General features: G+C 38.5%; 1 protein-coding gene across 5 annotated transcripts in view; it reads left to right on the top strand.

Annotated features, from left to right (window-relative positions):
* The window catches only part of RANBP17 (RAN binding protein 17), a 324,861-nt gene that overhangs the window by 218,011 nt on the left and 94,336 nt on the right, over positions 1–12,514 (top strand). The gene's annotated exons all lie outside the window — the stretch shown is intronic.

Below are 12,514 nucleotides of genomic sequence, written 5' to 3'. Positions count from 1 at the left end.
GTTAATAGGACACAAATATAGACATTTCATGTGATGTACCATGTAAATGTAAACCTTTGTAGTTACATGTTTCTGTAGCAAGAGAATTGTTTTAAAAGGCATGTAATTTATTAGCTATCGGTAGCTTCTTTATTGCCTTGCCGCGCTGCAGTAATAAATAAAAGAAAGTGAACTGATTTTACAAATGGCACACAAGGTGCACATTTTGTGGAAAAAAAAGTCTTTTTTTAAAGAATTGGCATTAAATCCTTTTTTTGTGATGACAAAGAGGCTAAGAGTGCAAACTGTATTTTCTGTTTATCGAAAACAGTCTTTTTTTCTCGGGGGCATTTTTTCCTATGATCATCAAGGGATTTCAAAAGCAATAAAGTGTGGAATCATTGTTCGACTTGAACAGTATTAAAACTTAGGTTTTAATTTCAGTGAAGTAATAAGATTTGAACCTGTCTCACATTACAGCACTGTAAGGCATTTAGCAATTGTATTTTAAAAGAGGTTTTTAAGATGCAGCTCACTTGTAAGCTAACTGTCTGTCAGTAATTAATAGTTTTTCTTCAGCATAGGCTGTTGTGATCAGACCAAGAAATATCCGTGTTTTTAGTAACACATTATGATAATTGTGAGTGCTTATTCCTAATTAGTCTAAATGTCTAATAATTTTCAGCTTGCTTCTCTGGCTGCTTAGTAGAAAAAAGAGAGTAATATGTAAAGCTACAGTGTGTCTTTGGGCTTTTAAAAATATGAATGTACACACACATGTATATTTCAGTAAGCTTTCCACCCAGCAGGATGATATGTCAGTTGACTCATTCATTAACCAAGTATTTTATCCTTCAATATCATTTCCTGGTCTTCAGACATCACATCATTTGTATATGTAAAAACTGTTGCCAGATATGGTACTATATGTATAGCTAAACTCAACCTGACAATCCAGATTCTTCAATACTCAACACTGAACCTATCTTTACTTTTCAAAAAAGGCTTTAAAATATGAGGATTTCTATTAGATCAGTGTGGCAACATACTTGCTGATGAAAGATTGTATTTACCATTTTGAATTGCTATTGAAAATAATTGCCTCTACAAAAGGAAACATCTGTATGATAGCACATGGTTAAAGCTGCCATCAATTTTTAACATTTGAGGGTTGAGCTATGACCTTTTATGATGACTGTGAACAGTAACTGCCTCCATTAGCCATAAGTTTTGTTTCTTTATTTTAGTAGATGGCCTAGACTGTAAATATTAGAGAATCTAAAATAAATCAACATATTATCCTAAGGATACAAAATGTAAGAGCTATTTGTGGTTGGGAACCTTTGACAGATAGTTTGGATGAAGCAGATGATTGCCTGCCTAGCGTATCTGGTCTCCATTGCTATGCCTGCAGGCAGTTTAGTGCTATGGTTGTATATTGATGTCAGGGTTAGTACTGAGTGGCTAGCAGTGACAGATGTCTATAATTACAGGCAATGCTTCCAGTATTTCTGAAAAGCCAGCCTATGTTGAACAATTATCTTATTTCTGCCTTGCCAAAGAGCATGTTCCAATTGCTAGTATTAGCAATGGTGAATATAGTGCTTCATCTGCTGCCTTGGGACAAATGTGGGAAAAGCACTTGGTTATAAAACATAAATGCAAAATATTTTTTCAGCATTTTGAATTAGTTAAGTTCAGTGTGTTTTCCTAATTTTTATCTCCCCATAACATGTCTCTGTTGAAGGAATCTTGAAATATAAAAGCACATTTGGTATACTTTTTGAGATTTTGTTTTCCCCTAGGCCTGCACGGCTCCCCAGCGCCAGTATCCCTTGTTTACTGAATAGATGTGTTTAAGTAAAGTTGGCTTTGAAACAACTTTCTTCAATGTGAATTCCATTTTCTGATTGACTTCTGTTACAAAATTGGAAGTGCATTTCAGTGGACAATCTCCCACACCTTTTGATGAGGAAAATTGTAGGAAAACGATGGGCAGTGCTGAAATTTGCAAAACACCTTAGTACACTGGTGTCTTCACATTTGCTGAGACTGGCAATTCTCAGTTTTTGTTTTAACCCTTTCTGTTCAGCCTTCAACCACTCATTGTCCTTTCCTGTCTCTAAGTGTTCACCACCACTTGCTTCCACACTCCCTCTTGACCCACTTTCCTGACTCATTAGAAATGTTTTCGTGCTTTATGGTCCGAGTTCTCGACTGTCCTTTTTGTTCTGGGCATTGCTCTGTGTGCGTGTCCTGGGCATGTGAGACACGGGCTGTACTCCCACACTCCCCAGCCAGAGTAGCTGCCTCACACAGTACTCTCCAACCCTGCCATTCCTGAAATCCCTAAAAGTTCTAGGCACTGGGTGTTAAAACATTGTCCATGCTCTAAGTTACAAATTCTGTATTTTCAGGTAATGTAGAATGAGAAATGCCTAGGAAATATCAGTTGATGATATGTACTATCTTCAACCTGACTCTAACCTGTGTTGGGTTTCTACTTTTGTGCTTAACCACTCTGTGGAGTTACTCATTACATTTTCTCATGGAGTCTTCTCAGCAGTGTTTTACTTAGTAGGTATGATTACCTTCATTTTACAGAATAGTTAAAAGATTTCAGGAAGGTTTAAAGACTTGTTCAGTGACCAACCCTGGGTTTGACCAAATCATCCTACTCTAAATCCAAGTTTGCTTTCCACTCTATCACATTGCCTGTGTGTGTATTTAGGCATGAGTTTAGGCATATGCTCCGTTTTAACTGTAATGATGAATGATAAAACGAACATCACAAGTTTTATCCCCATCTTTGCTGTTTCATTTCCCAAGGAAAAAAACTCATCTCTACAGCCACAGATTGGACCTCTCATCCTGGCTAGCCATCAGTCACAAGAGAACTGAGCTAGTTCTAGATCCTAGATATTTGATATAATCCTTCCTACTATATAAGAAACAACTCACTCCGTAGTCTAGTGTCAGAGACCAATATTGTATTCATGAATGAAAGGCAGCCCCTGTCGGTTCTTACTGAGCCGACCACACAAAAACCCTTTTGATAATTTAAAACTCTTACGATGGTGTTCTGGAACCCTTTCTCTGTGTGCATTAATTTAGCAAAGAAAACTTAGAGAATTGATTGGACTCACTGATCTGAATTGGGAAGACTTGGATAATTTATTGGCCCCAAGGCTGTAAATCATCTACTTCCCCGGTGAGTTGAGAACTTACCCTGGAAATAGGAAACAGGAACTTGCGATGACTCAAAAAAGGAAGATGAGGGCTTTGAAATCAAGAACTTAAGCAATGGGGGTGGTGCCTGGGTGGCTCAGTCGTTAAGCGTCTGCCTTCGGCTCAGGTCATGATCCCAGAGTCCTGGGATTGAGCGGCGCATCGGGCTCCCTGCTTGGTGGGAAGCCTGCTTCTCCCTCTCCCACTCCCCTCTGTTTGTGTTCCTGCTCTCCCTCTCTCTCTCTCTCTCTCTCTCTCTCTCTCTCTCTCTCTCTCTGTCAAATAAATAAATAAAATCTTTAAAAAAAAAAAAGAACTTAATGCAGATGAGCCCTTGAGATAAAACATCACCTGTTACCACAGAACATTCTGTTTTCCTACTCTCTCCTCTCACGTTGCTTCTCTGTTGCTCCTCTTAGAAGATAGAAGATGAGGAGTTAGGCTGCCTTTCATTAGGGCTCTCTCCCCTCTAATCACTCTGTAACCATTATTAAAGCTACACACATACCAACTTACAACGTAGATCTACTTTCCAGCATCTAGTCCAGATAAAGCACAAAGAAAAGGGACTGTCCATCTTGGTGCATGCCTCATAATCTTAAAGTCAGACTAATGTTTGATTAGGTGTTACTTAATAATAGTGGCTATTTACTGGCCACCTGTTCTGAGGACGAATAGCTAGTGTTTATTTGGTGCTTACTGTGTACTAAAAACTTTCCAAGTGCTTCTGACACAATGCTGGCAGTGCTATAGCATGTTATGACAACAATAATAACAATTAGTACTTAATGGAAATTTTACTCTGTGCCAGGACTGTTCTGAGTGCTTTGCATGAATTAACTACTCTAATCCTCTCAAAATTTTCATAAATTAGTCCTACTATCATTCTCATTTTTTTATTCAAGAAAACTGAGATTTAGAGGGTAAGGAACTTGATCAAAATCACTCAGTAAGTGGTAGAATCCAACTAGTCTTGGGCTTCAGACTAGGTCTTAACCAGTTCACTAGACTCCTAATTTGTGCTAGCAAGTACTGTGCTAGGCTAGCAAGTAGCAGAGTCTCACTCAAAACCCCTCGTGTCTTATACTACATACATATTTTGTGTTTCCTCCAAGGTGAATTTACCAAAAATACATAAGCAATTAACTTGCCCATTTCTGTTTTACTGAGAGAAGAAGATGCTTTCTGAGTAACTGCATATTGTCTTGGTTGAGGTTTTGCATATGTTTTAGCTAATTTTCAATGTGGAGAAGTGTTCAGTAGGAAGGCTAAGATGGAAGCAGGACTAACCTGTTTCCCCAGATACTGCCTACCCAGAGAAACCTGGTATTAGAGTTCAAAGGCATTAACAGGCCACCAGAAGGTGAACCCTGATCGCTTGCATTTGGAGTAGGTTAAAGTTTTCACTAACTAGGCTAGCGTGCAGGACAGAAAGTGAAAGGCAAAACAGATTATAGGAACAATATTTTTGAGTCAAATTTGAGAATGTAAAGAAAAAAAATGAACATAATGACCATAGCTGATTTGACAGAGTAGTACAAATGTAGCTGATGTGATTGACACCCCTTTTTCCATTCTGTGGGCCATTATTCCTCTACTCTTTATGTCAGGTTGTTCTTTCCAGAGAGAGTTGAGAGTCTCTTAGGAGGAAAGTAACGAAGTTGCTTTGGATGTGGAAAATGGGACATGTTTCAGAGAGGCAATGTGGAGACAGAAATGGAATATGAATAGGTAACATGTATGAATAAAATAAAGATGTTAGAAGTGGAGATGGGGACCTGGTAAAGTCTTAATGCCTACTGTAACTATAATTTGTGTGTTTTAGAGTAGAGGATTTAGGGGAGAGTGTGTGGCAAGAATTAGATTAAGTGGTAGAAGACTGTATGATGTACTTACCTTCTGAATAAATGAGTTCCATTTATTAAAAACGTACTCTTACCCATGAAGAGGTGACTCGGCCTACTTAAATCCTTAGCCCCAGTTGCCGCACTTGCATAATGAGAGTGCCTCATGAGCAACAACAGTCCTAAGAGATTCTTAAAAATAGTTCTGTCAAGGATTATTTATAATTTGTTCTTTTCTAGGGCTATCCTTTAGTAATTGGTTTCTTGAATTATTCCACAGAAGCAAACCCATTGTGTAATCTATATAACCACATCCAGGCTTTGAACAGCACTTCACCATTGTCTTTGCTTATAGCTTCCAGAATATAATCAGAGTCCCCAGAGCATTTTAAGTGACAGCCACAAAGATCCTGAGCCATATCCTCCCTATATCTGAAGTTGGGAAGGTCTTCTGCTCCTCCCTTATCCCTAATGTCAGGTGCCAGGTCCCTAAACTCTGTGCTTTTTAGGTTGTACACCTGAGGAGTGATGTGTCGAGAGTTCCAGAGAAGGCTTGGAAAATAGTTAAGGTGAGTTGAGTTGCTGGTTGTTGTGGTGGATCATCAGTCTTTATGCTTGTCTCACCACAGCCCCAGATTCTTATTACTAAAATAGGTACATGCTCACAGTGGTAAGTGTAGGGGTGCCTTGTCTGGATTCCCTTTTTATGCACTTCATAACCCTACAGTATGCATGTTTTATAACCAAATGTTCAACCATCAGCTAGTAAGTGGTATTACCTGCAGAGACTCTGCTTAGCTTGAATGCCTAGTACGAGAGCAGCCTGGGTTTCTCGATTACAACATTTCTGAAGTGGCCAGTTCTAACCAGTTATTCATACCTGAAAGGAGAAAGGAAGTTTTCTTTGGCTACATTGAATAGCATCTGTTATTGAAGGGTATCTACAATACGTGTATCCCTTATGCCAGAGTATGCTTCTTATGGACACCTTTGAGAGGGATGAGGGATTATAGTAAAAAAAAAAAAAAAAAAAATCTTTTATGTCCCAGTTCCCCACCTCTACCCTCACCCTATCACAAATTTCATCCAGCATCAACTTCTTTCCTCCAAAATCTAATCATGATATAAATTTGCTATTGCAAAGGACTATAAATAAAATGCCTGAAATTCCCCCTTTAAACCTGGTCTCAGAATCTTCCACCAGAATTAGGCAAGCCTTCTTCTAGTAGCCTCGTGCCATAGCCATGGTTAGCTTCTCGCTGTATGAGCTTGGGAAGATAATAATATTTACCCAGTGCCTTCCCATGGTTTTAGCCACAGAAGACTAGTCCAACAGAAGCTTGGCCCCAGACATGGAGTGAGTTGGCAGCCAGCAGGAGCAAAGCTGTGTCAGGACAAATGTACACTCCCCATCTTCTCTAGTTGGCTTTCAGCTGGTTGCACCACGGGAGTCTTTCTATGGGCTGTGTATCCTGTGACCAATAACTGGTGCACTCGACCCGGGTCCCTCTTGGCTAGTGAAGGCCTGTCGGGAGACATTAGGTTCATGCTGGTGGAGATCCTTAGTCAGTGGCTCCCTGAAGGAAAATGAGGCAAACAGCCAGCTTCTGTTGAACAGGTGGTAGTTAGACCTTAGATCTGGTCGGGCCCGGGGGCGGGGTGGGGGGGGGGGTTAGGGCGGGGACAGGAGGCAGAGAAAGAATCTCTCCAAAATTACCAGTATTGCTGGTTTTCACACTGTACCTGTACTCCTCTTTCAAATAAATAATTGTTTAGAAACGAATCCAAAAATATCTCTGGCAGCATCTGGAGCCCTTCCTTAGCAGTCTGGATTTGGGCCCAAGTTAGGAATGGAAACCCCACTGGGGTGCAAGCAAAAGAGGAAGCATGTTCTTAGCCATGCATCAGTGGAGGCCCCTACTGGGAGAGGGGATTATCACAAGGCAGCAGGCGGCCCTGCACCCCAGCCTGCTGAGTTCATGCTTTGTGCCACAGGATGTGGAGCGAAGGAAATGCGAGGCCAAAGTGGTCGCTCCAAGTTCTCTGATACAATGGCTCATTCAAGCAGATTGGGAATGCCTCTTAAGAGATTTGTTAGGTACATGTCCCCTTAGCAAGATGGCCACCACAGATGGTGGGTTCGATATAATAATTAAAATAAACATTTAACATTCATATTTATTTTGTACTTCCATAGTCAGCTTTTCTTTTATCAGTTGCCATTTCTGTATTCCACTGAATGAGGCAAGCAGAATTCTAACCTTTTACCAGTTGGTTTCCATCATTAGCTATGGTTTTAAAATTAAATTCTGACAAAAGATTTTTTTTACCTAATTTTGGTCTTATATTTTGTGATGCTACTTTACATGGTATGGAAAAATTAATCAGCCAAGATTAACGTGTATCTATCCAGTAGCACTAAGTTTCTGTATTTAGTATGAAGCAATGATATTTGTACCATTATGTCTTTTGATGTGGTCATAAGTTAATTGTGATGATCATGTTTTATTCTGCTTCAAGCATTAATGAAAGACCGCAGTATCTTTAGTTCCAAATGGTTTAGATCCAAGTCATTAAATCCTCTATTCCCTTTTACACCTCTCCTTCTCCCCCCACCCAACCCCCACCTTTCACTTCAGTGGGTCTCTTTTATAGAAAGCAGTGCATTGACATCAGGGGCACTTGGAGCCTAAGACAAAAATATGAAAATTGGTTTCTTATTCGTAATAAGTAATATCACACTAAGTTCCAAAATTCTTTTCCTAAGGAATGTTATTGCTTTCACTATATTGAATTCTTTCTGGTGACAGGTTTTGTTTTACCAAATTACAACCAGTTAAAAATCTTGATAAATCATGTCAGCAGATTGAAACAATACTTTAAAATGTACAACAATTATAGGGATTTTTAAAATTTTTGCGGTATCAATTTTGTACTAGGTTCAAATTTTGAAGAATAAATTGGTTCAGGAAAGTATATCATCTGATGGCAGACTACTTTGTTGTTGATTTCCACAGCACTGCTAATTTTCTGCATTGAGCCTGCTTACAAAAGCTCTTTGAGAAGTTATAACATCTTAAACATTTATAGAAGGCCTAAGGGTATTAACTTACTGTAATTTTCTGAAGATTCATTATCCAAAATCTTAATTCATTATAACAACTCTTATGAAAACCTATAGAACCAGTGTTTTCTCTTATTTTCTTATTTGCACAGAATGAGAGATTCATTGTTCTTTTTAATTTGTTTCATGTGGTGCTTTTGAGTACATTTCATAGAGGGCTGTTATTGAATTTCTGTGACTGTCATTATATATCCATACAACCTTTAGGAACTAATATTCTGGGTTTCCCAGTTCTGTAATCTACTTCAAATTTAAGGATTGACATAATTAGTTTCTTCAAAGTTATAACCAGAATGTTAGAGACAACACTGCAGATACCCGAGACCAGGAATTAGGGTTGGAAAAAGAGAGCAATTTAAAAAATTATCATAGCACATGCTTTTATTCTTTATTAAATTAAATTTACAACTCAAAATCTTACCGCTATTTGTATGCTTATTCCTTGTCTGGTTTTCTTATCTTGTCTGGTTTCCCTTTAAAAAGCCAGATACAAGATCACTTAAGCTACCTGCCTGTGCACGGGCAATATTTGTCATTTGGTTAGTTGAGAAGTTAGAGGACGTATGGGTTGTTGAAGCGTTATGTACATACCCAAGTGCTCCTTTCTGAAATTGAAAAGTAAAATAAGCAGAGTCAAATAAACAGAGATAAGAAAACAAACCATACTATAAAACAGTTTTTTAGGACCGTGCCTTCTCAAATCTATAATAATGACGATTCCTTGCATTTTTAACAACTTTCTGTATTTCAAGAGCTAGAGAGATGGATCAGTGGTTAAAATGGATAATTTTTTTAGCTTCTAAGATAATAGCTATGTAGAAGTAGAAAAAAATGCAGTTTTGTAGCATGAAATTTTGAAGCTTTATGGCCTTTAACAAATACCATTTCTGACCATGATTAGAGTGGGAGAATTGACTGAATATATATGTAAAGATTTCAAAGTTAGTACAGATTAAAGGTTTTGTTTGTTTTAACTTTATCTGTGCAGTGTGGAAACCTTCGAGGTAAGCACCCTCTTACTCTTCTGTTATTTTTTATGTAATGAGCCTTCTCTTGAAACGGTATTAGCTGCCAGTTTTTAAAACCTACTCTGAGAAAGGGTCCATCAGAAAAGCAGCATTTGTTGATAACTACTAAATGCCAAGCTCTGTTAGGTATCATCATTTCATCTGCCCAAAAGCCATTAAGTAGGTATTATTATTATTCCTGTTTTACAGGTAGGAAACCAAAATTCAGAGACTTTAACCTAGTTAGTGGCAGATCCAGAATTCAAATCCAGATATCTTTGGGACCAAAGCCCTTCTACATTGCTAAGTTTATCAAGGCAACGTTCTAATTTCTTCTGGAGATGTTAAAAACAAATAAATATTTCCCTGCCATCAGGCAGCACATGCTTGAAATATTTGAGGAAAGACATATGCACGTGGAAAATTAATACTACAGCAAAATTGTATTCTGTTGTCTGATATGGGATGTGCCACTAACGGGCTGGCCAACAGTGTATACTCTCCGTATCAAGGGAGAGGAACTGCATCTATAGGGAGAGCTTCTTCCAGAAATATTGTTTAAGCATTAACACCACATCTTTTTAAATAATGAAATTTTACTAAGGTTACTTCTGGTGAATAGAATTCTGATATTATTTTCACAGAGAAGAAGTTCTGTGCAAAAACTGTACCTTTTATGGGTTGTTTTCCTTTTGTTAAAAAATTGTGAAAGAAATGAAATCAGCCAAAATGTGCATTTTAACATTACATTCATTTTTTTATTCATTTAACAAACATTTATCGAGTATTAGGTATGGGAGATAAAAGAACATGATCTCTGCCCTCAGGGAGCTTATAGTCTAATAGAGAAATGCAGGCATATTAAAAAAAAAGAGTGGGAGGAGGGCACAGATGGCCAGGCAAAACTAGCTTGTAATGAGTGCACATCCAGTTATGTGAAACACATAACCAAAGGCATAGCCATTTTCAACTTCACTGTATCCCTCAGAGAAGAATGGACAACATACATGAGCTTAGTATCTTATTTCTTAAATCTTTGCTTATTTTTCATAATGATCTAATTATCTTAACTGATTCTGAAATAAAAAATTAGGAATCTATGAACTAAAGGAAGTTTTTTTTTTTTTTCCCCTTCTTGCATTCCTATGCCAACTTCTGTGTCCTTCCTTAAAATGAGTATTGTGATGTAGTTTCTTCTTGCTGTAATAAAATTTTTTTCGGTGAAGTGATAGAAGTTTTAGAAAATGTTGAAAACCCCTAAATATTGTGTTAGAATTTTTCCTGTAGAAAGCCTTCATTGACTTGGGGACAGACTGCTTCCCACCCCCAAATTATATATGTCTATGGTATAATGAAATTCCAAATGTTTGAAGACATTTTCGTATCATCCGCATGCTCTCTGAATGATAAGGTGCCTTGGAAAATGTGAGACAGTCTTTTAAAAGAAATGCAGTAATCATACATTGATTTTAAATGACCCTGTCACACGTGAAAACAAATCAGATTGTTGCTCTTAATGAGCTTTTCAATTTACTATTCAGTAGATCAGATAAGTGGATTTAAGAGGTAATGATCCTGTTTAGTACTCAAGCTTGACTGTCAGATCCTAGTAGTGGAGAGAAATCCCTTGGGACAAAAACGTTGACACAGTTCTAGATGGGATAATGGGAATCAAAGCTAATGGATGATAAAAGGAATGGTGCAAGTTACAAGGATAATTGTGGATTAAAGCACTGCCATGTGTCAATGTTGACTGTTTTTTCTAATATCTTATTGGGTCAAATCTGGTGCTCTGAGAAACTGTTTTGACAGCAGAGCACAACAGACCTGCCTGCCTAGCTTCCTCCTTTCTGGAAGCCAGGGACACCACAGAAAACTTCCTTGTAAGAACTACCAATTTAAAAAAGATATTTTTTAAATGTTAAAATGTCTTGAATGTTTAAAATCACATTTTAGTTATTATATTTTTATTATTCAGTGTGGCTTGGGTAAAATCAAAATTAGATTAATTCTGAGCTATGCCATAAAAAAATAGCATTTCTAAAGCCTTGAAAATGTAAACTTTTGTTTTACAAAAATACGGTACAGTGTAGTGGGGGAGATGGACACCCAGACAATTGCAGTGTGAAAAATACTGTGAGAGAGGGATAGACCAGACACTGTTGGAACATAAAGGAGAGTGCAACTCATTCTTCCTGGGAAGGCAGCAAAGGCTTCCGAGGAGATGACTTTTGAATGAGAATCAAGGGGAGAGAATGAAGGCAAAATGATTCGGGCAAAATGAACAGTACATGAACTCCTAGAAATCTGAAATTGCATGAGGAGCCTCAGTTGGTCCGTCAGTATTTCATTGTGGCTTCAGATGGAGGTATGTTGGGACCAAGTTGTAAAGGGCCTCATGTGCCATGAATCATATCAATATCAGAGTTTCCAAGGGCCCAATTTACTCCCATCCATGAGAGAGGTTTCGGGTTATGCTGAGATAAGGGAAACTTCCCTTTCTACATACCAGTCTTCCTTTGAGCTTTCTCTGTGCCTAAAGGTTTCTGATCATTGAGGATTGGTGGTAACTCATTTCGCGAGATTTTCTCTCCCTGGCTCGCTCTTCCCCCTAAACATCTTACTAACAGAGTGATAGCTTCAATCTAATGAGAGATGAAGGCCTACTCTCATGAGCAAAACCATAGCTAGAGTAATTAAAATGCTTTTCCGTAGGGCTCAGAAATTAGCAAAAGAGTTGCAACAGGAATGTAAATCTCAATCTTCCTTTCTCTCTCCCCCAGCTTTTCCCCTCCACCTTTCTGCCCCTTCTTTCCTTCTCTTGCCCTCTCCACTTGCCCCTTCTTTTCCCTCTCTCTCTCCCACTGATTCACTACTGCCTGAGCAGCTTCTGGCTATGGGACTTAGGTTGAAAGCCCAGAACATGAGCTTCTACTTTAAATAGTGTTTAAAATCCAGATACGAAATCTCTGCAATGAACAGCCAGCCTCCCTCCCCTATATAACCCTATAGTTCTGGGTGATTTGTGGTGCCCTGTGATTTTTATCTCACCTTCATGACCTATGGCAGTATACCAAGCTGGTGTTTACATGTGAAAAGCAAAAGGCATAGGGAGTGAAAGCTAAGTTGCCATACCGTACCCTAGGAAATAGGCAGATCAGGAGAAAGTGAGAGAACACAATCACAGGGGATCAAATCACAGACGAAAAATCCCATACAGCTGGTGTCTGGCAGGGAGAACCTGGAATCACACCAGAGCATCAGGGAGTATGGAGGTGTCAACCCACCTCTCGGCTTTGCCAGGCTATTAGGGAATATTCCATTCGCTGCTG

Source organism: Zalophus californianus, chromosome 5, assembly GCF_009762305.2.
Source record: "Zalophus californianus isolate mZalCal1 chromosome 5, mZalCal1.pri.v2, whole genome shotgun sequence".
Classification (NCBI taxonomy): domain Eukaryota; kingdom Metazoa; phylum Chordata; class Mammalia; order Carnivora; family Otariidae; genus Zalophus; species Zalophus californianus.
The sequence above is the reverse complement of the archived record's forward strand: the minus strand, read 5'-3'. Positions and strand labels throughout refer to the sequence as shown.